The sequence below is a fragment of the Taeniopygia guttata genome, chromosome 9, assembly GCF_048771995.1.
Source record: "Taeniopygia guttata chromosome 9, bTaeGut7.mat, whole genome shotgun sequence".
Lineage (NCBI taxonomy): Eukaryota > Metazoa > Chordata > Aves > Passeriformes > Estrildidae > Taeniopygia > Taeniopygia guttata.
In genome coordinates this window covers 19846541-19872724 of record NC_133034.1, presented here as the reverse complement: position 1 = coordinate 19872724, position 26184 = coordinate 19846541, and the positions used below count along the sequence as shown (strand labels likewise).

The 26184-nt window shown below is 44.6% G+C and overlaps 1 long non-coding RNA gene across 2 annotated transcripts; it reads left to right on the top strand.

The window, feature by feature from the left end:
- Window positions 1-281: 281 nt before the first annotated feature.
- Window positions 282-17022, top strand: LOC121470467 (uncharacterized). Of its 2 annotated transcripts, XR_012057406.1 has the most exons (3): window positions 291-1325; window positions 3416-3571; window positions 13444-17022. It is a non-coding gene; the product is annotated as an uncharacterized lncRNA (long non-coding RNA). The 2 variants fall into 2 exon arrangements; XR_005981432.2 differs by lacking the exon at window positions 13444-17022 and having other exon boundaries at window positions 282-1325; window positions 3416-4277.
- The last annotated feature ends 9162 nt before the right edge of the window (window positions 17023-26184 follow it).

The window sequence follows — 26184 nt, the reverse complement described above, 5'->3', positions numbered from 1 at the left end:
CTAAAGCCGAATAATAATTTTTGCCTGATGGAAACCGACAAGTCTGTGAGCTTTTATTTAAAGCAGGGTTGAAGGTACAAGACGAGACAAAACTATATATATAGAATATCTATAATATATATGTATATATAAAGAATGGGTTTTATCCCTGTAATTTCTAAATTTCTATTCCTCCTTCCTTCCTACCTTTTTTTTTTTTTTTTTTTTTTTTTTTTTTTTTTTTTTTTTTTTTGGTGAGTGCTTAAAATAATGAATTGTAGCAGCGGCTGCCAAATGGGAGTGGAAACTCCAGAGATCTCTTTTGTGTTCCTGGGGTTAGGGATGGATTGACCTTAAAGCATGAAATTACACCTCTCTTTGCTTTATTTTCCATGTCTGGGGGTGATAGTGACTTCAGACAAGATGCATATGCCAAATGTGCATTATTTCTGATAAACTCTTTCAACTCCTGGTAGGAATGATACCTTAGAGAGAGCTGGTGAAATCCTGGCCCATAGAAATCCAAGGGCAAACTCCTATTGATTTCCACAGAGATGCAATTTCCCATGGGGCTGTTCAAACACCTTAGGAAAAAATCAGATAGAAAAAGCCAAACCTAGCAGCCTGGATTCCCCACCCTGCTGCCCCAGAGCTGGGCAAGGAGGGTGATGTTAGACTTTGGGGACACAGGTGGTGTCTCTTTTCTCCACCATGGCACTGCCTGGGAATTCTGCTGATGGATTTGTTGCTCCCAAGTGGGATCCCCTTTCCAAACCCATCCCCTCCCCAGAGATCAGCTCATTCCTCTGTGTTATAGGGCAGTTTTGGGCAGGTGCAGAGTTCAAGGCTCTGCCAGAGCCAGTGCTCATAGGGATTTACTGTAGGAGAGGTGCTTATTATAGCCTGTAATCCCTCCTGAGGCAACTCCCTCCTTGGAGTCAGCTGCAAGATCTGGCTGTTACTTATCACTTATAAAGATTTTTAAAGCTTTCTTGCAAAACAAAAGATATATTTCTGGCTTGAGCAATAAGGGATCAGGGGAAAGCCAGGAGATCAAAGGTCAAGCAAGAGGAGCTTGTGAAACCACACTGGAGCAGAACTGCAGGTTGTAGTCAGCCAGGAGCTTGTACTGCAATTGACAGGGCTATTCACGGAAAGGGTTTTGATTAGAGTTGCCATGACAATGGGAAACACCTAAAAAAGATCTATGAAATGTTAAATCGGTGTCAAGCCATGAAGTTAAGCCAAATCCTGCGCTCTGGTTATTCCTGTGAGTCAGTGGCTTTCATCACAGCATTGCTAAGAGAAGGATTTGCTCGTCTGACTTTGAAGATTTGGGAAAACAGGTATGAAATGTAAATTATGATGGAAAAGATTCGTGCTGCAAAGAATTCGCTGTGGAAGGATGTTGGAAATCTTGTAAATACTGTTTGCAGTTCTTGCTTACTGTACTGCACATGCACACTTGGAGTCCTGTGATTTTGATGGACAGGTGGGTATGGCTGTGTTCTGAATTAATGCAGTATAGCTCCCACTCTGCATGGCCTCCAGGGTCCAGGGATTGAAATTTCCATCTCTAAACCTTTACTGAGAGTTTTCAAATCCAAAATGAGTGGCACTGAATTTTAAGGACCCAGCAAAAATAATTCACTTTCGAAAGCAAAGTGTTTTCTCAAGATATCAGAGGTGAGAAGAAAACCTGGCATTGACAATTTTTGAATGAATAATGATGTGAGGGAGGGTAGGTTTTTTTCCCTTCATTAGAGGTGTCTCTGTATACAGGATCCCTGGAGCTTCCAGCAAGGACTAGAGACTGTATTCCCCTGACAGTTTGGGTTTTTTTTTAATTTTTTGAAGAACTGACCATACTGTTAGCCCAGAGAAAAAAGTTATGCTGTTGAGCCATATGCTTTCCTGTTATGTTCTGCAGAGAATAAAGTGTGATTAGCTATTGCCACTTCAGTTTTAGCAGATTGACACCTCTCAAATGCCAAGATATGCCCAAATAAGCCCAAAACAAATGCTTGTGAATGGACAGGCAACTGCATAGCAGTCATGCTGAAAGTCAAATAACAGCAGTGGGGTGGGGTCTCAGGTCTGCTCTGTCAGTTCTGGTGATGTGAATGCCTTTTGTGGGGATCTTTCACATTTAATTTGACTTGTACACCTTCCTTGCAGAGCACCCTGGTGGAATGGCTGCCTGAAGGGGACAGGTTGGATCCTCTGTTTTTTATCCATTCAGGACAGCAGAGCAGGGTACAAAACACAGCCAGGAGAGGCATCACCTCCTGCTTCTCCTCCTGTCCTCACCCTATCTAACAGCACAGAGCAGAAAGGACAGGCTTGTCTCCAAAGGGAATAAATAACAGTATGTTAATGAGAGCCCTGCTCCCTGGAACTGCTGGTTCCTGTACTTTGGCTCTGGTTGTGGTATTGGAGAACATGAATACCACATTTTACTGTGCAGGCTGCACAGATTCCCCTGCTGTGCAAACCCTCACTTGTGAACCACAGTAACCACCATCTCTTGCTGTTGAGGTACTGCATGCTTGTAGGGCTGAGGAGCATGTCCTGCTTTCCACAAGCCTGTGAATTTCATTAATGCCACCAAGGGATTTGTGTCTGCCAGTACCAGACCCCCCCACCAATTTATTCTGCCCTTGTTCCCTGCTTTTGTAACCCAGATATTTGCATAAAACAGAGCAGCCATGCCAAGTGCTGGTGCCTCTGTTCCTGCTGCACAGGCTCCATATGCTGCCTATCTGTGTCAATTCAGGGAGCTCAGCCATTGCAGGAGGACAATTTTCAGGCTGTGTGTGTGTAAATTAGAGCTGACAGTCTGCAGCTTTAATTCATGGACTGAAGCTGATCTTTGCTCACACCCTACCCATCAGATAACCCTAGCACCATGATCAATACAGCCAGATAATTACAGCTAGCAGAAAAGCTAAGTGCAGGTTTCCAATGTTTTTTTTCATCAAAACAAAGTCCTAGGGATATGTTCCTGCCAAGGCTTAGACAATTCTCCTTTATTACACCGGGAGCTCACTCAAGCCTAATACTATATAATACTTTTTATACAAACACCCTCAACCAGAAATTCCCTCTCATCTAAATCTAGCTCCTCTATCTTGGTATGAGTCTCTAATTCTGCATGTGTAGGGGGGAAACTGTCCCTCTGTTTCCCTGTTGATCTAGTGCCAAATCCATTGACGTCAACAGCCAGGAGGAGAATGACTGAGAAAAAGGAAAACCTGCTCCATGAAATTTCAGAGATTTCTGAAGAAACACCTTTGGTATTTTCTACCTAAAGCTGGTTGATATAATTTCCCACTTGCACCTGGCCACCCCTGAACTTATTTTTCAAACACATGTTGTCCTTTTACTCTTTATATATTTGGTTTTCCAACTGCCATGTCAAGCTTGTCCTTTGCAGGCACTGACTCAGGGGGAGATCCTGGCAAGAAGAAAGGCATTTCACACTGCCCTGGGAACCACGAGTCAACCTGGGGATATCCTGATTTTCTGTGTCAGGAGGAGCACTAAGGAAGACACTGCTGCTGACCACAAACACTGACTGCCAAGCCTAAGGGTATGTCACTGTCCAATGCATGGTGCCAAGTGAAACGTGGGTGTTTTTCCTGTTTTCACTTTACAATATAGAGAATCAACAAGGTCCACAAGGCATGGATCAGGGTACCTCAGTCAGGACCCAAGGAACAGCACAGTGATGGATAAAAACTCACCCCTGTGCACCAGAGCAATGCTGTAGTGAACCCTCTTCATGGGAAATGTTGACATCCAGCTCTGACTCCAAGGGCATCTGGAATTAAAGAGCAGTAGCAAAATGACTGCAATCATTAATTCTTTGGGATGAGAACCTTTCACACAGTTGTGAAGAAGCCATCATCAACACGGACTCTGGTGCACATGCACACACACAGGGCATATGTACACACAGAGAGATCAGTGGATTGCATATGGTGCACATGGCATAATTCATGACTCTTCCTGAAGGCTGTCACAAATCTGAGAAGTATTGGTTAAGAAGAGCACTGGGGTAGTCTTTTAATTAGTCCATAGCTTAGCTGCACTGTAAAATTTACTCTCTGACATTGCATCCAAAATTTATAACGTTTTAAATCAAAAGAACATCTCAGAGTCTGTGTTTTTGCTAATCGGAGGTGTTAATGACAAAAGCACAAGCCCAGAGAAGTGACACGTTAGGCAATTCCTCATAATATTAAGAAATGTTTCTCAGGACATGGTGTTATCCTATAAAAATTAATTTGTAAATATATGGGGCTCCCAGATGTTTTACTCATATCTGTATATTTTCTGCTTGGTGCTGGTGAAAGGAAAGCTGCTCTTTGCTCTTTGTGGGTGAATTCTTCCCAGGAGTGCTGTTAAATGAGCAGGGTTTGGCTGTTGCAGGGCCTCCAGCTCAGGCAAATCCATACAGGAGAGGAACAACTGATGGTGAACTCAGCCAGGGCTCAGCACCCTCAGTGAGCACTAGCAAAGACCCTGAGAGGACAGAATGGCACTGGTTTGAAAGGATTTGGGTTTTGGAATAGATGACTGTGGCTCTCGGCCACTCAAATGTTTTCCTTCTAAAGACACATATTATGGTCTTGTGGCTTCATAGCAGCTGTTGCCAGATGTGCCCTACTTTGTTAGGATAGGAAAGAGAAAGACACTCTCTTTAAAGCTGATTTGAAGATATCCTGAGTGCTTCCTGCAGAAATAGCTGTTCTCTGAACAAGTTTATGTTGTGCATGTTCCTTACTGCTGGCCAGCTATGTTGTATGGCTTTCTCACACCTCAAAATGCTGCTGAAGTTGATGGCAAAAGCAGAGTCAGACAAGCTTGTGCCACTGTCTGGAGCAGGGGCTGTCATGTGGGTGGTGTAACAAATGTCATCTCTACCTGAAAAGTAATTTATACCCAAAGACACCCAAAGTGCGATTGACTGGCAGGGAGCTGTTGGAAAACATTTATAAAAACATAACCTTCCTTCATTCCACAAATCAATCTGTTTTCAGTTATTTTGAAAAGTTTATTTTCAGTTTTGTCCAATTACAGCCCTTCTTGCAATGAGCTTTCTTTTCAAGCTGCACAGTTCTTTCATATTGAAATTTTTCATTTGGAAAATGTCTGAAAGTGCATTTCAATCACTGAAAACTCTCTACCTTCAAAAATATTGAAATATATTGCTTAGATCAGCCACTAAATATTCCAGGGTTTGCTATTCAGTGATTTCTAAACACAACTGATGAAAGAATCTTAACTACCACTACAGCAAAGTAACTGGAAAATCCTTTGCTCTTTAAGGTATGGCCCAGAAGTGTCCAAACAGAAAGGCAGGAACACAAGAGGCTGATTTTGACAGCAGACATACTCTTTTTTTGTATTTATTACATCTCTAACCATACTGCAAGTAGTAGATTAGAGTTTCCCATAATAGATACACCCTAAATAGTTTACAGGGTCCCAGGGGTCACTATGTTTGGCTTGTTCATTTGTGTTTTAATCAGCCCTGGAGGGAAAGTCCATTTCCCAGTCTGTTGAGGAATTTGAGGCTACTGCACTGCAGGTTATGGAAATTGTGGGTGAATATGGCTTTCTTTGCAAAAAGTAGTGAAACTCTCTCATTACATTTGGTGGTAGTTTTTCTTTGTGACTAAAAGAGCTTTCAGCTTTACTGAAGAAAACAAAAAAAGGAAGAAAAGCCTTTTTTCATGGACACGTAATGATAGGACAAGGGGGAATGCCTTCAAACGTAAAAAGGGTAGGTTTAGATTGGGTATTTAGAAAAAATTCTTTACTGAGAGGGTGGTGAGGCACTGGAACATGCTGCCCAGAGAAGCTCTGGATGCCCCATTCCTGGAAGTGTGCAAGGCCACGCTGGACAGGGCCCTGAGCAACCAGGTCTAGTAGAAAGTGTCCCTGCCCATGGCAGGGTGGACTGAAATTGGATGATCTTTGAAGCCCCTTCCAACCTAAACCATTCTGTAATTCTATAAACAGAAGGAGTTCGGTGGAGAGTTTTCCATATTTCCAGTAACTCTTCCCACTTTCAGAAAACAGTCACAAGAAGAAGAGATATGCTTGGATATATTTCAAGGTGCTGGTTGCAAATGTCACACTGGCCCTACTCCTGCTAGTTTCCATGTCCTGGAAAATGCCAGCTCCCTCCAGGGCATCTCAGCTTCCTGACAGAACCTTGCCTGGGAAGGGTTTTGCACTGTGGGGAGGCACCAGCAGAGATGTGTGGTTTGGATGCTGCTGGCTGTAGGTAAAAGCCTGGCAGCAGTGGAGAGCCTGGGGAAAACCCATTAGTTAAGAGCTGAGGCACCCGATTCTGTTATCACTAATGCCTTCAGCACAGGACAGGGTTGCAATCAATTTCATAATAAATCAACCCCATTTTCTAATATGAACCAATTTATCTGCCAGGCTGACTTGCCAAACACTATTAGAGGCTGAGGTCAAACTGAAAAAGACATATCATGTTTTCAGCTTCTCCTCCCAACTTCATATCTCCAAGGCACACTCTGCAGTCACTGGTTCATAGCTCTTCCCCCTCCCTGGAGACTTCTCCTTCAGGAGACTTTCATTTAGAGACGATGCAGACACAGCAGGAATTATGTATTTAATGCCAGCCACTAACACGATAACTAAGGCTGAAGATATCACCTGTCTTTTGTCACCCCTGTACAGTATTTATGGAGATAGAATAACAAGATTATTTGAAAGGCTTGATTTGCAGCAGAACCAAGAAAATCCTGGTTTACTACAACCAAGCCAATGTTATGATTTTTATCTGTATTCATTTAGACTACAGCTCTGGTGGAGACACCCATCTTAAAGAATTAGCTACGGTAAACAAGATAGGAGCGAGATTTGAGAATGTTATTTATAGAAGGAATCAGACAGAAATGGCCATAAAATGAGTAATACATAACAAACATGGATAAGGATACACAAAAGAAACAAAGGAATCTCTGCCTTGAATGGTCATTGCAGAGCACAGGCTTGTGGAAAATTCACGTACAGGAGAGCGAGGAGCTGGGAGCTGCTGGCAGCCGGGGGCCTTGGGCTGCAGCAGATGAAAACACAGAGTGTTTAACTATTCATCTGACATTACAGAGTGGCCCAGCCAGCCACTGCCATCGCCAGAGCAGCGAGTATCGATTATCCCATTTGGAAGAGTTAAGGGGCTGCAGAAAGCTGGGACAGCAATAATTGCATCAGCAGCTCCCATCCTGGGCGAGCGTGCGCATGAGCAGGCACAGAAACAAAGGGGGAGAGGTGCCTTCCAGGGTAGGGGCAGCAATGGGTGGCAAAAATGGGCTTAGTCCAAAAGAAAACTTGGATCAGGAAAACAAAACCAACACTGCAGGACAAAAATGTTAACTTGCAGCCAGGCAGATTCAAATCAGGTGCAAGTCAGGCATGAGGAATGAATTCTCCAATAACACAATTGCCATGGCAGCAGCACAAATGCCACCAACACCCAGGCATCCCTGGCAGCAGCTTGGCTTTTTCCATACTTGTCTCCTTGCAAATCCCTACTTGCACCACTACTTCCATTAAACTAATGGAAATAAAATCTAGATTGCAGCATGTGTTTAAGGAAGAGCTTCACAATTTATGATGCCAACAAAACAGTCAGAGTAACTTTGTTTCAATCAAAAAAGAATAAAGGATTGTAAGGGCTATTAGGGCTCATACTTCTGAAAAAGAAAGCCAAAGGACTTCAAATGCAAATCTGGGTGAAGCATCACTGCTCAGAAAGGGCAGTCAGTAGAAGTTTCAGTGACACAGACAGTTACAGGAGATGCCAAGGAAGGTGGCTGGTTCGACTTCCTTGCAAAGGGAATTCCCTCTGGTGCATTTTTTGAAATCTTTTGATTTTCCACTTATAGCACTTGCCTACTGGAAAATAACTCAAACTCTTTTTATTGCTGGCCAGACACTTCTAGCACATATCCCTTAATATTTTTCTCCTTATGCCAATTTGAAAAAAAAAAATATTCCAGGCAGAAAAGAACTGGTCAAATCTGCAGTAAACAAGATTACTTATGATGTGCTTTAAAATATTATGGATACAAAGGCATAAAAGGAAGGATGTACTCTTTTAATCTTTTCCTTCCAAAGAAGCTGACCCTTTTCTATCCTAGACTGTATTTAGCTGATGCATATCTTCATATGCAAATATGATTTGATGTGAAGCCTGCTGGACTCAGTAGAAGGATTTCCTCTTGCATTCATCAACACTGAGCCAAGTCCATACTACTAATGAAATTTCTTAGATAGTAATAACAACATTATGAGTGGTGTCACTTTTGTTATAAATCCAGGGATAATAATATTCAATTTGAAACAACCTTAGTTTTCCTGAAATTTTGGTCCAGAGGGCTCTCACTGATCAGCCATGAAGTTGACTACAATGAATAAAAAGCAGCAGGAAAGTGGGTAAAATGGTGAACTTCTATTCCATTTATGCTGAATGGAATCACAGTGAAAGGAGTAGGTTCCACAGAGCAACCACAAATTACTTCACCATAGCCTCACAGATCATAAGTGGTTTGTGCTGATGACTTGGGTATCAACAGCCAAGAAAATGCAATAATATTATTCAGAAATTTCAACCATGTGATTTTTGCAAAATGTTAAAATTGGAAAATTGAAGGGAAAATATTTTAGGTTCTCATGAAGTTGTTCCTTCTCTCCTTCCTGCCCTCACCCCTGCCAAATCCCTCAAAACAAAACCCCAAAGGTCTAGAAGCAAATATTTGGTTGACTAAAGCCTGTTTCATTCTATCTTCAGCTTAAGCTTCTGAAGGAATTAAAATAGAGACTGTTAAACTAATTAATTTAAAATACTGCAAAGAAAAGAATGAAATTTTCATGTCTGAGTGCCAAAATTAATCATTTAAACTTTAGAAGTTCATTTTCATACACAGTTTCTGTTCATTTAAATTGCATTTTCTGAGGACTTTCTTAACCAAACTGTAAGATGGGGAGTGGATTTATGCACTGCAACACATCTGGATGAGAGGCTCTGTGTCAGCTGAGCTGGACAGGAGGCAGGGAAGGTGACAATGAAGGTTTGCCTGAAGGCTGGGGATGTCACCTGGCCTCCTGAGCTGTGTCCCTCAGCAGAGGCTGGCTCCACCACAGGAGCAAAGAGAAGCTCTGCTGACCTTCAGGCTGCCCTTGGCCCATCTTAGCTTGGCACAGGTCCCAGTAACCCATTCTCCCACCAACTCCCACATGATGCTCGTTTGGAAAATCTCCCTTTATGAATAAGCGCAGCAGGGAACTCTGCAATAACAGTAAAATACCTGCTAAGAAGCAAGTTGCAATTTCTTTCCCCGTATAAACCTATCTGTAGAAAATGATGCCACAGCCACTTATATTAAACTGTCAGTGAGCACATCCCTTAAAAGCTTTTTATCCTGATTTTAATTTACGGTGCTTGACAAGGAGGGGAATTGAGCGTCGCTGGTGCCGGTCCCGGCGTGGCTCAGCCCATTTGCTCTGGCCAAGTGCTGGGCCAAGTGCACGACAGCCCCAGCCATATATCCTGCTTTTTCATTAACAGAGATTGTCACTCCACCACCTCTGCACTCCGTTTTTATCTGGCCACTGAGCTCTGGAAACCATTAGGTGTCTTTCTCCATTAGGCATTAAAAAGAGGTACACGTATTCGAGCAAGATTTCTCTGGTCGTGTGACACTTCCTCTCCTTTTTGCCTAAATGTTCTCATTTATCCCACGGTGTTTTAGACACTTTGGGATGGACAGTGCATCAGGAGTGCTGTGGTCCTTCTGGTTGTGGCAACTGGGAAGGACACGATCCCAGCAGGGACCACTCACACAGAGCAACTCACAGCTTGTGACTCCTTGGGCTCCACTGCATTGGGGACATTTGGGAAAGGCAGCTAAGACAGAGATTCTGCTTTCAGTTGGCTTCAATTTACTGCAACTGTAGCTGCAGCTCCACTGGAAATTGCTGTCTGCAATCAATAAAGCTCAGAATCACCTTTAAACTTAAGGAGAAAAAGACCAAACCTTGGGATACTCTGTAGGTGAGCCTGCAAGCAGCTGCTGATGAACCCTGACTTTTTCTGGGGAAAATATCTGGACTTTTTAAAGAGTATGGACCCTGCTTCTGCTTGGTACTATGCCAAGGCGGTGGTGTCTCTCCCAGACCCTCACCCCTGTGTGATCACCACTGCGTCAGATGCTTCAAAGTCATAGTGCTAGCTCGTTAGTATGGGAAAGAACTTCCCTTGATTAGCTGTGCTGTCTGATCAGCAGGTATTTAAGGAAGCAGCCTCTGAGTGTTGCTTTCTGCAGTATGCATTAGGACAGCTCAAGGTTTCTGTCCCAAGATACATGCCTGTAGTCAGACACAGATGGGTGTGGGAAAGGGAATCTCGGTTGATACTCCTGAACTTGGCCCAGGAGCAAATTTCAGGAGCAAACACCCAGTCAAGCAATGTGGAAAACAAGCAAGAAAATCCTCCTGCTCTGAGCAGACAGGGAAAGCAAAGGAGATCACCTTGGCCTTCCTTCCTGCCCCTACACCCACCCACCATGGTCTGTATGCTAAGGTGTCAGCAGAGATTCTGTCTGGGCTGGTTATATTTATAAAACTGCAGTGAGCAGTGTGAGTGTTGCAATCAGCTCCCAGTGCTAAATATGTCTTTGGCAGATACTCTGGAGCTTCACTAAATCCCCTTCCTTAAGGAAGAGAGCATCTCAGACTGTCTATCACCCTGGCTCTGGCCAGCCTTGGCACGTGGCAGTGCCTGCTGTCTCCAGAGGCTCCTGGCAGGGCTTCATCTCAGGCAGCAAGGCAAAGAGGAAGGCAGGGAGAAAGTTAGAAAAAAAGAGGACTGGAAAAAAAAATGAGGTTAACCCCTGGTAAAGCCACCGGACTTTTATTCTCTCCTATTCTTATTTATGCCCTGGGAGGGTTGAGTTGGTCCCTGCTCACAGTTTTGGGCAGCTTGTATGGCTTGAGCATCTGGGGCAGCACTTGCTGGATTCCTGGGTTAAAAGCATGGCTTTCAGAAGGTGGTGGTCTCCAAAAACCAGGTAGAGATGTTGGGAACTACCCAGAGGAAACCTAAGAGAAGCAATATGGCTGGGCTTAGAGACCTGGGAAACCTGAGGTCTCACATACAGCAGTGAAACCATCGCTTCTGTGGCACATATCTGAACTTCTGCCAGGGGAAAACTTCTGAGGTTTAACTAACAAATGGAGGCATTTTTATGCCACAAAAAAGTTCTCTTTTGAGTCTGGGAAACCTAATCTGCTTGCAGCGCTGATGGCTGATGGAAATGTTTGGCAGATGGAAGCGGAGCGAGGCGGGGCAGAGTGCCAGGGATGTGGTGCAGTGGAGGTGTCCCATCCAGCAAGTCGTGCCTTCACCCCACTTCAGCTCCTTTTGAGAGAGGCACAAGTGTCTACCAGGGCAGATGTGCCTCCTGGAATGGTCACAGGGACTTTTCAGGAGCCTTATGGAATTTGTTTCATAGTGCCAATGCCCAGTGCACAAAAAACTGCATCTTCTCCCAACAAGGGTTCCTTAAGAGCTGGTACTGTCTCTCTGTGACTCAGTTCCCTCTGCAGGTCATGGACATGTCTTGTCTCTTGTATGTGTTATAAAACTAAAGAAATTACAAATTGCAAGATACCCAGAAGCACTGTCATTAGTGTCAGGTATGTCCTACAGATAGGAATGAAAAAAAGCTCTAAATAAAGCAAAACTCAGTGCATTTGCAGATGCTCATGAGCTGTTTATGAACAGTGAGGGTTCTGAGGCTGTCCCGTGCAGGGCCAGGAGTTGGATCCCTGTGTGTCCCTTCCAGCTCAGGATAATGTAGGATTCTATGATTCAAATGTGGCACAGCAGATCAACAGCAGGGAATGCCAGAATCTCTGTGCTGGCTGCTCTTCATCTACAGTGAGTGGCTCCAACATTTGGGATTCCCAGCAGGCTGGGAGCGAGCTGACAGTGATGCCACAGGTACTGCAGGTTGTTCTCGTAGCACCATGGTGCTCCCAGTGTTGGACCTGGTGCAGAGCTGCCCACGCTCAGCAGCACAGGGCCCCCAACACCTCCAGTGCCAGATGCTCCTGGATAACCACCTCAGGCAGCCAAGGGAGGCTGGGAGCCAACGGGAGCCATGGGAGACTCCTGGAGATATCTCTGTGCCTCCAGTTCTGGTGGCAAATCCAGCTCCAAGTCAACACAGCAATACCTGTGTGAGACATCACATTTTGTAGCTTCACTTCATTATGTCCAGAGTACCCAGAAGAGGTAAAATCAAGGGGAGTTTTCCCATCTTTGCTATCTTCCCTGCCTGTGCATTAAATAATAATGAAAATATATGAATTCTATCATCAGTAGAAAAGAGACACTTGTCTTTCCCAATATTTGTTGGCTTCCAAACACCATCCTAACATTCCCATCTTTTTTACTCTTCTCTCTTGAAATACAGAATTTTTTTGAACAGATTTCTAGTATAGGCAAAAAGCATTGAACTTCTTACAGACTGTGTGTCCTCCAGGCTAAAGAGTCATCCTCCTTTGTCCTGAGCCTGAAGTGAAGCCCAAGATAAAGCAGGATGCTCAGTTGCCCACCTGGGAACATCGGGACAGTGGGGCCAGGGCAGAGCCTCTCTGGTTGCTGAGCTGACAGGCTACCAGCAGCCCCACTGGGAAATGATTGATTAGTTTTGCCTTTGCCATCTGCTAATTAGCTAAAGGAATGGATTTGCAGATCCAGAGAGCTGCCTGAGGGGAGGAAAGCAGCCAAAGACGTTGGTAGCCTCAGGTCAGTGCTGACAGCACTTGAAGCTCCCAGCGAGGAGCAGCTCCTGGGTCACGTTTCCTCCAGCCAGGAGCCACTTGCTGCCCCTGCCCTGCTGCCTCCATGGTGAGAAAGGAAGGAAGGGAGAGATCCTGCTCCAGTGCTTGGCTTTAAAAGTCACAGTGACTTTAACATTAAAGTGAGTGAATCCATAAACACCTACATGTTTGCATTGTTTTTGTCAGAGCAGAGAACTGCAGGATCACCCTGGGGTTGAAATCCAACCCCCAGCTCTACTCAGGCCTTCAATATCTGGAAGCACCATGGGCAAGTGAAGGGCAGGGTTTGGTGCCAGGACTGGATATAATTTCATGTGTTATGTCCATTTGATTGCCTACTTAGAAATTATAAAAATGTACTGTATTTTATAACTGCAGTCATAAGACAGTAGTTTCCATCTGAATGATAATGAAACACACTCCAAGGTTACACTGGGACTTTGCTGGTGCTATTAGAGATCAGCTCAAAGCTACAAAAGAAAAAATATATTGCTCTCATAACTGTTCCTCGTGTACAAGTTCCCCTACAGGAGTAATTAAATGTGACTTTTTTTTTTTTTTTCCCTTTAGATGGCTGATTTGTGGGATAGTTGTCATATTTTTGTCTGAGGCTCCAAAAAGAAAATTTGAAGACTGAGATATTTAAAGAGAGTGACTACTCAACCTGAGGAGAATGCCCACCTGGCTATGACAGGAGCTACTGCTTGGGAAATGTGCTGCCAGGTCCATGAGCGAGGTCACAAGGGTAAATTTCAATGTACCACAGAGAAACACACTGCATGGGCTTGACCCTGCTCCCTCTTTCCCATGGAAAATAGCTCTGGGCTTATGTCTGAACCTTCCATGGAAATGCTTCCAGAAATGCTCGTCTCAGTCTTTCAGGATCTTGGAAAGTCTCTGAATTGCTGGGAGGCATCACCCCACGCTCTTGCATGGCCATGCAGATGGATCCAGCTGTGTAGCCAAGGGATGAGGCCAGGAATGCATCCCTGGGGGTGCAGTGGGGATACACCTGCAGGGTGCACACAGGAATGCATCCCTGGCTTTTGACCCAAGCTGAACACACACCTTTTGTCAAGAGCTGGAACAGGCTGCCCAGGAAAGAGGTGGGGTCACCATCCCTAGAAATGTTCAAAACCCTTGGCAGAGTCCAGTAAATGGTTGGACTTGATGATCTTAGAGGTCTTTTCCAACTTAATGATTCTGTGATTCTCAGCTGGAATCCTACATAAGCATTAATCATCACGGGGCTGATTTTTCGACTGTGACAAATTGCAAAAGAACAGCATGAAGCTCACTGTGATGACACCTCTGTGCCTCAACAAATCACATCGGGCTTTTCCAAGTGCTCAGCAGCCATTCCCCACCCAAGAATCTGTGCTAGAGAGGGAAAACTCATCAGCAAGGTGGGATTGTCACCAACTGCTCTGTCCAGGTCTGGAAGTGAACAACTGGAAACTGCAGACCCAGTGCTGGAAACTGGGTAAGAACTGGGAGAGCAGCCCAGGACTGGCAGGGGGAACCTCTGAGCAGAGGAACAGTGACAGATTTGATCTCCTGGCTGGATAAGGGAGAGAGGGGGTGGCCAGGCAGATCTATTGAGCATTTTATGCCACTGGGGCCAAAGGAATTAGTGTGGGGGCTGGGAGGAAAAAGCTTGACTCAAGCTTTCACAGATATATATCCACACAATTAAGGTCAGGGGCTTATGGCAGTCAGTTCTATTTCTATTTGTTTATTTATTTGTTTTCCTAATGGCTTGGTTTCAGTGCTGGATGGCTGCATTTGAGCCCTGCAAGCTGCTGATTTTGCAATCCTTTCTCTCTGGTGAAAGTGTTTTGTTTATATTACCAGGCATGTGTTATTTCAATTTTTGTTTATATCTCCTGTATCAATCAGTGAAACAGTCTCAAGAAACAAGGCCAGGCCAAGGAGAAACACACAGGTTTTGTTTGGACTGAGATATAACATTCCTGAAAATTGGCTGCACCTCAGAAAAACTCTGCAAATAATGGTATTTACTGCTCCCCTCCTTGCAAACAGAGCTGAAACCCAGGCTTTTCCAACGAGTGACTTGATAGGGAAGGCAGAGCTGGTTAACCCCTGGCTTCCCTCACTTTATTAGCTCTTTGGGTGGTAAAAAAGATCCTTTTCTGGGCAAGCCTCAGGATGGACTTGGCTGGTGCTCAGTACCTCGCTAACAGGGCAGGAGCATCCATGGAAGAAACCAGATCTGTGAACAGATCTGTGTACAGCCATTCCTAACCTCTCCCCTGCCTACCACGGGAAAAATTCTGTGCACAGGCAGTGGGATCAGACCCCTGCACAACAGGGGCTCAGCCCCAGCCCCAAGCCCTGGGCTGATGCTGAGCACCAGGATGGCCAAGCCTGGCAGATGGGCTTGTCACCCTCAGCTGCTGGGGCTGGTAGGAAATCCCTGGGCTTATCAGACCCTGCAAAGGCTCTCCCTGGCTGGCAGGGTTGTGATCTGATCTGTAGGGTCACTGCCACTGAGGACCCAAGCTGTATTTTCACTTTGGACTTGAGGTTTTTTCGCCTACTTGAATTAAAACAAGAGATTCTTCCAAAAAGCAAACATGGAGTGGGGGAAAAGACTGCCAGCTTACAATTGCTGGATAGGTCAAAGAAATGGGTTTCCTAACAGGGATGTGACAGCTCAAGGATTTACAGATGAAAGCTTAAGGACACGTGCATATATTTGTGCCTGAGATGAATGTAAAAGAACATAAATACCAGTTAAAATGTATTCTATGAAAAAAACCCAACACACTCGTACTCCAATCATTACAATTCAAACAAAGCAATTGTCAATTCCCTAGCAATTTACATTTAAATGCACAATATAATTCTCATGCTAAATTATCTATTTCCAGTGTAGGCCTTACTCAGAGAGTGCTGGAGGGGGGAGAGGAAGGCCATAGCTGCACTTGTGGATAGCCACTGGTCTGGGGGAGCTGTGCTGTGCTGCTGAGCTGAGTGACCTATTTTTCTGGTTTCCCTCAAACAGGGACACTCACTTTTTAGCAGAGAAACCCAGAAATGTTTCACCTCAAAAGCAGAGGAGATGGGTAGATCTGGAAAAACAGGATCCAGATCAAAATGTTCGGGGGTAGCAGGGCCTTAATATGACATTTTTAGACACAAGCAGGTCCCTCATCAGACAGAGAGGTCTTGTCCTATTCCATGCTCAAAACCAAGCCCTCTCCCAGGATTCTTCTTATTGCAACATATTTCTGCTAACAAGATAAGACTTGCTGTAACATCAGCCTGCCTACACGTCATCCACTGCCTGCTTCCCATCTGTTAGTCTTGATATTTCCTTAATCTCTTTCTCTCACACAGCTCCATGAATAGTTCCCCTCTGTAGCACAGGGAGAGAAATTGGAGAATGCAGCGTTGCTCTCTGGGAAAGGCATATATTGCTTTGAAATGAGAAGCTTAAAGGCCCAGGCAGGTTGGCTGTTCCCTGAGACAGCAGAGAGAAACGCAATGAGAAAATGGAGGGAGAGCTGAGTTTGAAGTGTCTGCTCTTTAATTATAAATGTTCTTCCTCCAAACAGCTTTTCTTAACAGCTGGTCATCAATTACGCAGAGTTACTGAGGTTTTCAGACAGGAGATCAATAAATGGGATTTTTTTCTTGGCCAGGAGAAACCATTACATAATGGCTGTGTTTCTTCCCTCTGCTTGCCAAGCTTTCAGGGGCTGGCAGGCGTTCAAGGCACTGAGGCTATTCTTAGACAGGAGCACAGCACCAAGCTCAGCAGCAGCAGCAGCAGCAGCAGCGTGGTCTCCTCTGCCTGGAGCATCCAGGGAGGGTCAATATGGGACAGGACATATCAGCCACCCCACCCTGGGGACAGCACAGAGCTGCATGTGGCTTTTGGAGGATGTTTGTTAATGAACCAACAGCCTCAGTGCAGCAGCATGTCCGAGATGCTTTTAGAAACGTGTCAGATCTAAATAGAAACAGACCAGACAGTGACAGGGGAAGATGGACAGGCTTGCAGAGCTATCTTCTGCTTCACAGAGGAACCTCAGGATGTGAGGCAGAATAAATATACCTGTAGTGTAGCAACTTGAGAACTATACACCTTTCCTGTCTGGTTTATATGTGTTATTTGCAGTGAAATCGGGCTATCTGCACAAAAAAAATAAAAAAAAAAAAAAAAAGGAGAGCTGAGAGCTGCTTTTTCACAGCCTGCAACCTTTGCTGCGTGTTCCATATAAATCAGGCTGCTGCTGTTTGCTCTAAATGGAGGATCTCATCTGTGTCTTTGCAGATGACCTGTCTCACACCGACATGACACATAAGCATTTCCAGAGACATTTCTGTGACCTGCTATCATGCCATAAACCATCTGGCTACCTCTAGAGTCGCAGAGCTTAAAAACGAGGCCACTCCCTTTGCAATCTGTGGCTTACAAATAAAATAAAATTCTGTGCAAGGGTTGTGCTGCCACAACCTCGGGTTGTCACGTGCCAGCCTGGAGCTGCAGCAGCGTGTTCCAGTCACAGCCAACACTACACAATGGATTTGTCAGCTCCTCGTGGCACAAAGCTGCTGCATGGGGTGGTGCACATCTATCAGCCCTTCTTAGGTGAGAACAACCAGGGTAAGGCTCACTAGGTTAGGCTTGGTAGAAACATAAACCTAAGAAAAAGCAAATTTTCCCCTGCCAGGGGCTGAGCAGGAGAAATGCACCTTTTCAGCTTCTGGAGGTTGTCAGAATCAAGCAAGGAGGGCAGGACCAGTGTGGGCTGAGAACCAGCCTGGAACCAGCTGTGTGAGTGTCCCTTGGGTGAGCATCACCAGCGAGATCCCTGCCAGGGTGGTCCTTGGAGGTGTTCAGCAAAGCAATGCAAAACCAGAAAAAAAAAAACCCAAATATTTTCATGGCCCAAAACCTATGTGAGACTGCTCAAGCTGCCAGAAAGGCCTGGTGCTCTGGGGAGAAATGAAAAGATGTATTTCAAAGCACAGCAATAAAAGCACATTACAGCACCTGAGCCAAAACGTGCTCTCAGTTCACCTTCCAGTGTAAGATCCAGAACAAGGTTTGGCAGACATCCACTTGTATAAAGGTTTGGTCTCAGAAAGAAGGACTTCCAAAGCTGTTCCCAGTACAACAAGCTAGGGCACAAAGGCGTTTGTGGTGTTGGCTTTCCCCAAGCCCCCGGGGTCTTGCTGTGATAGTTCCAGGCGTTACATGGCTGCAGATTTTCTTGTCTGACCCGTGAGCAAAGCAAGTATAATTCAGTCATCTTCTATCTGACAGCTCTTCTGTCTGCCTCTGCAGATGATTTCCCTTAAAATAAGTATGGCATCTACTGCCAGGTAGGCAGTGAATCCTGTTTGCAAGCAAGATAACTAACAAAACCCCTTGAAGAAAACTAGCCAAATGTTAAAAATAGCCCCTCAAGCAAAGATTTCACAAAGCAAGTGCACATCACAAGAGCAGCATTGGCCACTGTGATATCATTTCCAAGATTAATTCATGCTTAATAAACAGCACAATAAAGCCAATTGATAGCAATTCTTTTCTCCAGGCCAAGTAATGCTTATTGCCTTTATCCTATCTGATGCATATGCAGAAGGGAACTTGCACCAGCCTTGCTATGAAAAGGCAAATTACACTTTATAGGTGAGACTGAAGGAATAGATAGAAGTGTTTGCACAGGGAAAAACAAGTAACCTGAAGGGGTCCTGAGGTAAGATCTGGTTTTCAGGAGGGTTCCAAAAAATACATTTTCCTAGAGGGGAAGAGCTACGTAGATCCTGCCAGATATAGATAGGGGTGGCATCCCTCTGTTACCCATGAGAGAATCAGCCTGCAGCAACTAATCCGGGATCTGGAGGGGTCCTGACAGCTCCTTAGACCCCTTTAGCACCAGCCCCACCACAGACCTGCACCCCTTTAGCCTGGCAGCAGAATCACACAACCTGCACACAAATCTCACACTTCCCAGTGTGAGAGGCGCTTGCGTTTTTCAGTCTGCTCTGGGTCACCCACATTTGCTTTTTCCCTGAAGAAGGGGAAAAATAAATTAATGAAACACCACAGCATGCAAGACGCCCTCCCCCTCACCGCCTGGCTTCTCCTGTGAGGACTGCCAGTGCTTCACCTCCCATTTGATGTAAATTCAGCACAAGACAGGGAGGCGAGGTAGTTTCTGTGGGCAGCAGAAATGAAAGGGAATGACAGAGGCAGAAAAAAAAAGAAAACAGAAAAAAAAAAGAAAGGAAAAAGAAAGCTCTTACAGCTCTTTGATTGTGCTGGCTCTTTGTTTGAGGTATACAGAAAAAAAAAAGAAAAAAAAAAAAAAGACCAACCTGCTGAAGGATTTGTCTCCTCAAGATAATAACCTGTTCAGGAGACTTGTCTCACCTTTCAGTGGAGTTCCTCTGAAAGGGAAGGGATCCCACCTCTCAGGCAGCCCCTGAACAACAGGGTTATTTTTGGCCAAGGCTGAGATTCTTTTCTGAGCCCTTTGCACCCCAGTGTTGCCCCAGGACCACTGTTCACCCTCCCGGAGGTGTGCATGCTGCTGGGCTGGAGCAGGGACCCCCTGCCCAGGTGTGGGGGAGGCACCTGCAGGAGCAGCCTTGGGAGGGCAGGAGGGGCTGTTCCCACTGCACAGCCTGGACATCAGCCTGCAGAAGAGACAACAGCAGATGGACGTGTCACAGGCCAGGCCCTCGTGGGGTGTAGATCAGCAAATTGTCCCCAGACTTGTACCCCTCAGAGCAATGGATGTGTGCTGCCTGCAGGCTGCCAAGGAAGGGTTAAATTCCATGATTCAGCAGGCATCTGCTCAGCTCCCAGGAAAGCTTCTTTGCTCAGATTTATGTCATCTTGAAAGAAGGGAACCAGACCAAACTAAAGCAAATCAACAGCATTTTAGGAAAATATCCTTTTTTTTCACTGAACTTCTGAGAATTTCCTCATTACATCTGCTGTATTATTTTTTTCCTTTTTGTGACAAAATACTGCAGACTTCTAGTCCTGGGAATAGCTTCAAAACATTTAAATCATTCTCCATTCTTCAACATTTGGATGTTAAAGTACTTTACAAGTGTTCATGGGTGTTGGCCAAGATTTTCAAAAGCAACTATTTATTCTGTGTGCCTGCATTTTTGGATGCCTCCCTGCACAGCAAATTTCTGTAATGGGGCTTCATTTTCAGAGGTGCTGGCCTACCCAGCCTCTGCAGATGGAGTCAGAGAAACAAAGATACTTGTCTTTTCTGAAAACCTGATCTTTAATTGGCCAATACGTTTGTGAGAGAATGGTCAGGAGTTGGGGGATATATCCGAGGTCACACAAGAAGGCTGGGACAAGCCAGGCATGAAGTAAACTTTGCTCAAAATCACCTTAATTGCAAGACCACTCTTCGTGTGCTAGCTCCAGCAGAAAAGAAGTACTTTCTTTGCAGCAAAAGGTTATTATTTTCATGACCAAAAGAGCTCTTAAGGAGAAACAAATGCACTCTTGGCAACTAAAACTAAATCTACTCTGCTTTTTTTTTTTTTTCAGTTTTGTGTAATTTTAGCTCTTTGGGAAGATAACAAAGATACTGAGGCAAAAGATGAAAACAAATGTGGGATCAAACAATATTTTGCCAGAAGGGCAAGCCCAGAGTCTTGGACAGTTTGCCAAATAGAGATGACTTGGTTGATAAGAATGGCTCAGCAAATGAAGCATGTGAAGAAAAATGGTAGTAATCAAAAGGGACCTCTAGTCTCACTTATTTATTTTTTTTAACATATGACAATGACAGAAAGGTAGAAAGGAGATATGACATTTAGGCTTTAAAATCATCACAGCAGCCTTGGAAAGGGACTGACTGATGGACTGGGTTAATTAACTGTCCATTACTGGAGTGTCCAGCACAGCAAACGCCGGATCAGCCGCCGGCCGATGCCACACGCGGTGCTGGAAGGATTTCACACAAAGAGCTTTGGAGCAGGGAAAGCAGTTCCTGCTTAAATAACTCCTAATGGAGGACTGTGTTTGAACAGTGATGAGAGGCTTTTATGTGCCTTCAGCGCTGTGAAAGAGCTTAAAACGTGAACTCTCAGCTCTCTCCTGGCCAGAGGAGATGAATGAAGGTTGTCATTGTTCAGGGCGTCATCACCATCAGAAGAAATTTTAGACTCCGCCGGGAAGGGGAAGCAGTTTTTCGTCTGAGCAGCCTTATCTGTTGTGCAGAGCTGTATTCACAATACAGATTTTCTTCTGGACAGAGACAGTGCAGCTCATTCTGGCCCCACTCGTGCTCTGTCTGGCTGCTCAGGTGCCACAGGTGTGCTCTGCAGGACACCTGAAGGGCGCGGTGACAATGTCCCTGTGAGTCCAGGCTGTCCCACTGAGCTGTGAGCTGCAGGGTGCTGCAAGGACAGGGCAAAGGCACAGACCCTGTGTGTGCAGGGCTGTGCAGGGGAATGCAGCCCTGAGAAACCTCCTGTGAGCTGTCAGAGCAGCTGCAAACACCGTGCTGACACATATCATGTGTCACTTCGGCCTTTCCATGAGCCAGAAGCTAGAAGGAGCAAAGTTATTATTATAAATTTACTGTTGCTGTTCCCTTCTGTGGTTGCAATGTCTATACCTTATTCCTCAAGCATCACAGCATTTAATGAGATCCAAAGACAGCATTTAGCTCATGGCAGTGCAGTGGTCAGGAGGAACAGGTTTGGGGGTTAGGAATGCTTCTTTGGTGCTCACCTCTTAGTGAGCTGCTGATACGAAAAGAAACATGATTTGTACACAGTTCTTGGGGGACTTCTGCATCCCTGACGGCTCAAAAAACCATTTTGTTGTTCATTTATGCTCATATTAATCACACCTTATGTCCCAGAGAGTGTGGTGGCCTGATCTCCATACCTGTGTGTAAGCTAACACAGTTGTCCATATTCCCTGGTGAATGAAATTTCCTGGGCAAGGAATACCAGTAATCACTAATTCCTCTGCTGAGCAAATTAACTGTAGCAAACCTCGACCACAGCTGCATTTTTAGCAGATTGAAGCCCATGACTTCCAACTGAGATACCTTTGCTTGTACAGTCCTTCTGCAGGCTCACACTGAGGAATTTTTGTCGCCATTTCCCAGAAAGGGATTCCATATCCCTCTGGGGAAAAAAAAACCCCAAACCTCTAAACGGGATTAACACTGTCTACGTACAGAAAAACAGTGGAATGAATGAAAGGGATTGCTAGGCTCTGAATTTCCCATCTGCTGGCTGCTAGGTTGTGACAGGATGGTCTGAAAATTGTTCCAAGAGAGGAGTACATAACACAGAGCATTTCCAAGAATAAAGCTCTTTTTCCAGGAATTAATTCTAAATTTCAAGCATTCAAATTAACCTGCCATGAGGCCCCCACAGTGTGCACTCACAAACAGGAAGCTCTTCACTCATGGGGAATAAACACATTTCTGAATCCTGCAATTGACTTAAAGATGTGAAACCTGTAATTCTTCTACTAATTTTAGGAATGCATGGCAGCAGAGCAGGAGGCTAGCTGAAGCTGAGAATCCTTTTGCTGGCAGCAGAAACAAACCAGGCAGCCTGAAAATTAACCAAAACAGTGCACACTTCTCAGAAAACCAAGCAATTATCCATGCAACGGAAAAGCATTTTTTTTAGTGGATGAGCAAATAATTTTGCATAGCTGGTGAGCCCGAAAATTGAAAAGGACAAAGCAAAAGGAACTTGTTTCTGAGGGTTATAATTTGCTCAGTGCTGGTGCAAACCCTTGCAAAGTGCTTTGCTTTGGCCTCTCAACCACAGATCCCCGAGGAGCAGAAGGGAAGGACGAAGTGTGAGATGTTCCTGGGACTGAAAACACTGGAGTTTATTTCCCATAAAGAAACAGCCCCAGCAGGGGAGGTGCCACCTGAGGAGGCTGCACTGCTCACCCCCACCCCACGCCTTCCTCGCCCCAAGGCTGAGGAGCATTTCCACACCTGTGAAATTTTCACACCCCCCATCTCCCCCACAACAAAGCCCCAGGAAAGCCCCAGCAGAGGTGGCACGTCAGGAACAGGGTGCAGTTGTACCAGCCCTGAGCACAGCACTGTTCCAGGCACATCAGACAGCCCAGGGAGGTGCTCAGGGAGCAGAGCTGCTTTTCCAAGCCCTTCTCCATCCCCCATGGTGGTGGAGCACAGGTTTGGCTTGGTGGCACCTCAGTCCAATCCCTGTGCCCAGCTGCACAGACACAGCATCTCTGGACATACAGTGGATGTGGCCTCACTGTTTTTATAGAGGAGACTAAAAGTAATTGAACAAAATCTGTTTTCGATTAAAGAGATTGTATCTCATAGAGCTTTTCCCTTTTTTAAATTGCACTTAAATGGCTTTTATGTAGCTTGTTATTTTGCAATAAGATTAACACCAAGGTGGATTGAATTACCTGTTAATTCAACATATAATTTACTGGTACCTCCATGTGCCATCCAGGATATATTTAAAGACGTCTTGACAACGGATCCATAGAGCACACAATACGGACATCATTACTTAAGAAGATACATCCCCAAAGAGACACATGACATTAACCCCATCTGTAGATGAGTAATCAGAGCTAAATCAGGAACATTCCCATTTAATCTAAAAGAAATGGTGCCCTATAAATTCCACATTAAAAAATCCTAGCAATTTACCACATGATTAAACCATAGTGATTTTTTTTTTTATATACAGCAGTTTTGCTGAAATATTTTAACTTGGGATCCTAAAAAAAAAAAAAAGATTTATTGCTCTGAATGCAGCGCTCCTGCTTGGAATAATCAATACTGATTTTAATATACTTTTTAAAAGATTTATTTCCTTGTTGTGGAAAAGATTTAAATTGCAGGGTGCCAGCAACTGATGAATTGTGATTTAGGGCCAAATCTGTTTCACTTGGAAGAATGGTGATTTTAAATTCAATGAAGTTTTTCTGATGAGTAGAACAAGGAAGTTTTGGCCCACATTTTTCTTGAAAACCCACCAATAAAGTAATTATCTTGTCACGCTGACAGCCATGTGTATTTATGGCTGGGAAGCTTCACGCCCTGCAGACATGTGACAAACACTTTCTCTGCAGCTTTTCCCCCAGCGCTGCCTCGTGCCTGTGGCGGAACGAAGGCTGGGGGAGCACCAGGAACGTGGATGTGGGGCCACAACAAGTGCACACACAGCTCCATACCCTGAGTCTGGTTACCTCACGTACTTAGGAATACTTGGTGAGGTTGTGGTTTTAAATGCTGTGGAACAGGGAGCGTGGTGGGACTTTCCTCACTGCTGCACACTGAGTTGGGGTGAGACCCTAGGCAGGGGCCACCAGCCTCTCACTTCAGTGCCCTGCTCTCACCCGAGCGATTAATGCTCTATATCTGCAGCACGATAGTTGGATAAAAACCTGATATTTAATCTTGTCCATCCCCAAGCAGTTCATGATTGCTCCCCAGAGTCTATTCATGAGTGCTTTGTTCGTTCCAGTTTTAAATGACTCAAGAGCTGATAGGGACTCTACCACCTCCCGTAGGAGATAAATCAGTACACTTAAATAAAAGACAAGATGGTATCTAGCATGCTGTTCCTACAAGATTCACCATTAGTTCTTACCCCAAGGCAAGCATGAAATAAACATTCCCTGCTCCCAGGTTAAGTGCCTGCCTTTCCTTTGGTACAGTGTGGTACGGACTGTGCTATCATCAACATAGGAAATTAACTTCTACCCAACGCTGACAGAGACACATTTAACATACATAGTTTGGCACCACATCCAGCATTAATTTCCCAGCCCCAGACACGAGGAACAGAAAAGCTTTATTAGATCACTCAGTCCTGCTCACTGTTAGGCAAATGATTTGCTTCTTAGTGACAGCCCCTGGAGTTTTCTCCAGTCCAAATCGTAAAATCCCGCAGCACAAAGATCACCACCCTGTGGACTGCACATTTGTCTTCACTATTGTATTTACATCTGTATTTTCTGTATCTTTCCTAAAATTACTCTTATTTTTCTAAATGCACTTCTAGGATACCCTTTCCTAATTCCGTTTTTGGCCCTGCTGCAGGATTTTTCACAAGTTAACCATTCCATCTCCTCATAATGCCTGTGGGGTTTTCAGATTTTACTTCTACTACCTAATGTCTTTCTTATGCAGAGGCCTGAAGGATGGAAGTGGCATCTCAAGCAGGTTCCCCATGGCCACTGGGCAGATATGCCCCTGTGATAATGCCTTTGCTATGTCCTTCCTCCACCAAGGCCACATCCCAAAGATATGCCAAACTCTCCATTTCCACCAGCACCCCTGCTTCTTTCTGTGATGAGATGTATTATTTCTCTTCACATGGATTAACTGCAATTTTCCTATTTTTAACATTAATGTTATTTTACTCTAACCACATTTTCCCTCATATCTAGGCAATTACAAGACAATTCACTGCAAATTTTCATGGGGATAGTTCATTACGTACTAGAAAATGTACAATAATGAAGCATGAAAAACATGGCAGCTTGCAGTGGCATTTCCTTTTCAGACTGTGAATAAAGGTGCAGAAATAGTGCTCTGTAGAGCCTAGGAAGTCTTTGAATTAGGAGAGAGTAAGATTTTTTAAAATTAAAAAATAGGGCAGAAACGTCCCAAATAAATGATGGTGTGACTAATAATGTATTGATCCTATTTTTAATTCCTCCTACAGCACTTCAATTGCCTTCTATTTTTCATGATTGTGCAGGTAAAAAAAGACCCCAGAAAAACAAAACAAAAATAGATGTAACACATGGCTACATGGTTGGAAATCCATGGCTCCATGATATAAGTACTGCCAATGTTTGCTTAATGCAAAAAAAAAAAAAAAAAAGAAAAGCAAAATTCAATACCTCAAGGGTTAAACCAAACTCCTAAATAGTGATTCTGCTATCTGAATAAGGACCTTTTGCCAAAATTGTCCTTCCTCAGAGTGGAAGATCAAACATCATGGTGACAAATTGGTTTATCTCAGGCCAGGTGCTCAAGTCAAAAGATGCTTTGAGAAAGGACAGATCTCAGGGAGGAGAGAAGTGGCTCTAATCACGTTGGGCTCTCCTGCACGAGCAAGTTCTCCAGCACATACAGACACAGCAGGCACTGTTACAAGAAATTGTGCAGCACGCTCGCCTCAAGCATTCCTCTCTCCCACAGGCTGTATAATAAATGCAAGAAATGATTCAAAAGGACCATTCTTGCCTCCCTCAGACATGTTTTGCTAAACCATAGCAATAACGATCAACTGCACCAGTTTCTTTTTCTCCTGCCT